At 37.4% G+C, this 4,566-nt stretch overlaps 1 non-coding gene across 1 annotated transcript; it reads right to left on the reverse strand.

Annotated features, from left to right (window-relative positions):
• Positions 1-2,206: 2,206 nt before the first annotated feature.
• On the reverse strand, positions 2,207-2,313 carry LOC142162473 (small nucleolar RNA R71). The gene has a single exon (XR_012693736.1). It is a non-coding gene; the product is annotated as a small nucleolar RNA R71 (small nucleolar RNA).
• Positions 2,314-4,566: the final 2,253 nt, after the last annotated feature.

Here is a 4,566-nt window from a genome sequence, read left to right on the forward strand (position 1 = left end):
GAGTTTCAACTGAGATCGATTGGAGATACGTTTTATGAGTTAAATACATGATTTTATTGAAGATTCATCCTTGAAATTCATGAAAACATAACCAAATTATAAGAAATTTGGGCTTGAGATTGAAATTCTAAAATAAAGATTTGAGGGGTCATTTGAACTCCGATTTTGGTAAATTTTATATGTACGGACTCGTGGAGAGACGAGGAATCCGGTGATGTGACTTTCGTAATTTTTCGAGAAGTGGGCCCGGGGCTCGGGTTTTGCAAATTTCGTGATTTTCGATATTTTTCGAGTCTTTTCGATTGAGTTAGCCTATTGTAATATATTCCTTGTGGTTTTGGCAAGATTCGACGCGCGAGGAGGTCGATTCGAAAGAAAAGGGCATCACAGAGTAGACTTTTGGCCGTCTTGAGGTGAGTAATAGATGTAAATGTTGTTCTGAGGGTTTGAAACCCCGGACTTTCACATCGTAACACTATATTGAGGCGTGACACACACTCCATGGCGAGTGCGGGGTCAGATACTATTGGGGATTGTGACTTGGTCCATCCCGTGTGATGTTTATACTATACTGGTGATTGATACACATACTTCATTGACATTACTGGGCTTGATGCCATATTTGGGGCCTTGTGCCGATTTGTAAAATCCTTCGAGGATTGATATTACTGCTTAGCATGATTTGCATATCATTTAATTTCAGTCCAAGGTTTTAAATGATGTTTTGCATACTCAGCCATAATTCTAAGTGTTGAAAACTTAAATGATATTTTTAAATGTATTCCGGGCTGGGAACTCTGTTTTGTAAATGCCCAAGGGGCTTATTATATTATTTTCTGGACTGATTATAAAGTGACTTGAAACAGTGGTAACAATCACACTGTGTGATATACTTGAAACAGTGGTAACAATGACACTGTGTGATATACTTGTAACAGTGGTAACAATGCCAAGGGGCTTATTATATTATTTTCTGGACTGATTATAAAGTGACTTGAAACAGTGGTAACAATGACACTGGATGATATACTTGAACAGTGGTAACAATGGCACTGTATGATATAAATTGGTCAGGTAACAATGGTTGACCGGTCAGGTAACAATGACTGACCAAGATATTGCGCTTGGGCTGTAGGAGCCCCTCCGGAGTCTGTACACACCCCTAGTGAGCGCCGTCGACGATAAATAAATATGGATGGCTCGGGCTGCACGCCGCAGTGGGTACTGGAATGTACCATCATATGCATTGCATTGTATTCATGTATTTGTATCTATACTGTTGTTTAACTGCTCAGTTCCATATGTTGTTGTATATTTGGATTTTAGCTTACTTTGTGTATTTACTGGATTTTCTTATCTTCGGACTGTAGTTACTTTTATTACTCACTGGGTCGGAGTACTCACTTTACTCCCTGCACCTTGTGTGCAGATCCAGGGCAGTCTCAGACACAGTAGATCCAGTTGATCAACGGATCCAGCATTTTGGGGAGTATCAAGGTAGTTGTACGGCGTTCGCAACATTGATTTCTTCCCTCCTATCCTATCCTTTTTTTATTTCCGCATTATCAGACTTTGGATACACTATGTATTGGGATGATATTTTGTATTCTAGAGGCTCAGATTCGTGACATCGGGTCCTAGTGAGATTATGTTGTGTATATTTTTAAACTCTTCAGTACTTTGATCTTGAATTAATTGATATTTCCATCCGCTATTTTTGATAAATTGGGTTAAGTGTTGAATAATGGTCGGGCTTGCCTAGTAGTGTGTTGGGCGCCATCACGACCGGAATTTGGGTCGTGACAATCAATTTGATGAAGTGGCGCCAAGGCCAGCAAACAGAATCTTAAGGGATTATGCTAGACCTAACCGCTTCAACTGTGAATCTAGTGTCAGAAAACCTCCAGTGACAGCCAACAACTTTGAAATCAGGACTGGCTTGATTCAAACAATTCAACAGTCTTGCATCTTCACTAGAGACGCAAGTGAAGATCCACACAGTCATTTAATTGACTTTTTGGAACTTGTTGAAACATCTAAGTATAATGGAGTACCTCCTGAAGCTATCAAATTAAGGCTATTTCCTTTCTCTTTAAAAGGAGATGTCAAGACTTGGTTGTGAAGTTTGCCACAAGGTTCCATTACCACATGGGATCAAATGACTCAAAAAAATTTAAACAAATATTTTTCCCCTGCTAAAACCACAAAGTTAAGACAAGACATATCTAATTTCTTGCAGACTGACACAGAGTCAGTTTATCAAGCTTGGGAAAGGTTAAAAGCAATGTTAAGAAAATGTCCACACCACGATATTTTTGAACATATGCAATTGTATATTTTTTATCACGGGCTAAAACCCTCTTCTAGAAATGTGATAGATGCAGCTGCAGGAGGTTTAGTAATGGGAAAAACAATAGAGGAAGTGTTGCAATTGTTGAATGAAATTTCTGAGAATGCCATCCAATTTCCATCTAAGCGTATAATTATCAAGAAGGCCGCTATAGTAAATCAGGTTGATGCTTTAAATACACTAACACATCAAATTGTTTCTTTGGCATAAAAGTTTGAAACTTTTCAGGTGAATACACAACAACCAAGCCAATTTGAGGCTTGTGACATGTGTGGAGGAAATCATCAGAACCATGAATGTCAAGCAACCAATCATAATGATGAACATGTCAATGTCATCGATTACAAGCAGTATCCTTTTGGAAGTCCAATGGCACATAAATATCCAGGATTTCAATGGAGCAATCTAAATGGTGCAGAGAACTCTCAAAACTTCCAGAAGCAACAAATACAGGGTCCACCCGGACACCAGAAACCAAACCAGGATCAATCAAACTTTAGACCTTATCAACAAGCAGGGCCCTATCAGCAAAGGCCTCAACAAGCTCATTCAAGTCTTGATGATCTTCTGTATAAGTATATTAAGGTCACTGATGAAAAGATGGAGAGCCAAAATTCATCCCTCAAAAATCTGGAAATACAGTTGAGCTAACTGGCAGCTCTTGTTTCAGAAAAGATTTAAGATCTCTTACCAAGCAATACAGAGAAAAACCCAAAAGAGCACCTTAATGCCATCACCTTACGATCAGGTAAGGATCTTGATGAACCCTATGTAGACCAGTTAAAACAACAGGTAAACAACGGTAAGAATGTTGAAATACCCTCTAAACCATCTCAAAAGAATAAAGTCAAGAAAAAAGAAGAAAAAAATATTGAAAAATTGACTCCTCTCCCTGTGAATATTCCCTTTCCACAAAAAATGAAAAGAGAAAAACTTGACAACCAATTTGCAAAATTTTTGTAGATTTTAAAATAAATTCACATCAATATTCCTTTTACTGATGCTTTGTTACAAATGCCTTTGTATGCCAAATTTTTAAAGGAAATTTTGTCAAGTAAAAGAAAATTAGAAGAAGTTTCTGTGGTAATGCTTACGGAAAAATACAGTGATATACTTCAAAATAAGCTACCACAAAAATTTGGTGATCCAGGCAATTTTACAATTCCATGCACTTTGGGAGGAGTATATTTTGAAAAAGCACTTTGTGATTCTGGAGCTTCAATAAATTTAATGCCATTTTCTATCTTTAAAAAGTTAGATCTTGGTGAAATAAAAGACACAAGTGTTTCTCTTCAGTTTGCAGATCAAAGTACTAAGAAACCTAAGGGAATAATTGAAAATGTACTCGTAAGAGTAGATAAGTTTGTTTTCCTTGTAGATTTTATAGTACTTGAAATGAAAGAATGTCCTAATAAACCAATAATTTTAGGTAGACCATTTCTTGCTACAGGAAGAGCAATTATAGATGTTCATCAAAGACAATTAATTTTAAGAGTTGATGAAGAAAGAGTCATATTTGATATGCAAAAGATACTAAATATTCAGGAGATGAAACATTATCTTCATGTTTTTCAATTGACCTGATGAGTTATCTTACAGATGAATTCAAAGATGATCAATTAATTCCAGATTCAATGAAAAGATGCTTGATCGAATCAGGCACCACACAGGACGATGATCCCACCATCGGAAAAGAAGGTGAAATATTGGACAAGGATTCAGAAGAAGAATAGATGAAATCCGAAAAAGTTCAATCAAAAATTGAACTCAAAACTCTCCCTTCTCATTTGAAATATGTTTAAAGTATTGAAAGCACACAAAGGAGCCTTGGGGTGGACTGTAGAAGATATTAAAGGGATTAGTCCAGCTATTTGTACACACAGAATCCTCATGGAGGATAGCTACAAGCCAATAGTCCAGCCGCAAAGAAGATTGAATCCAGCAATGCAGGAAGTAGTGGAAAAAAAAATCGTAAAGCTGTTGGCAGCAGGTATTATATACCCCATTTCTGATAGCCCGTGGGTAAGTCCCGTTCAGGTAGTACCAAAGAAAGGAGGTATAACAGTAATAAAAATAATAAACTCATATCTACCAGGTGTCACGACCCACACCGAAGGGCTGCGACAGGCACCCGGTGCCTTACTCAACCGAGTACCAACGCAACATATCTTTCTTATCATATTATCATGAGTAAATGAGCCAGAAAATCTGTCATG

This window comes from Nicotiana tabacum, chromosome 7 (genome assembly GCF_000715075.1).
Source record: "Nicotiana tabacum cultivar K326 chromosome 7, ASM71507v2, whole genome shotgun sequence".
Classification (NCBI taxonomy): Eukaryota; Viridiplantae; Streptophyta; class Magnoliopsida; order Solanales; family Solanaceae; genus Nicotiana; species Nicotiana tabacum.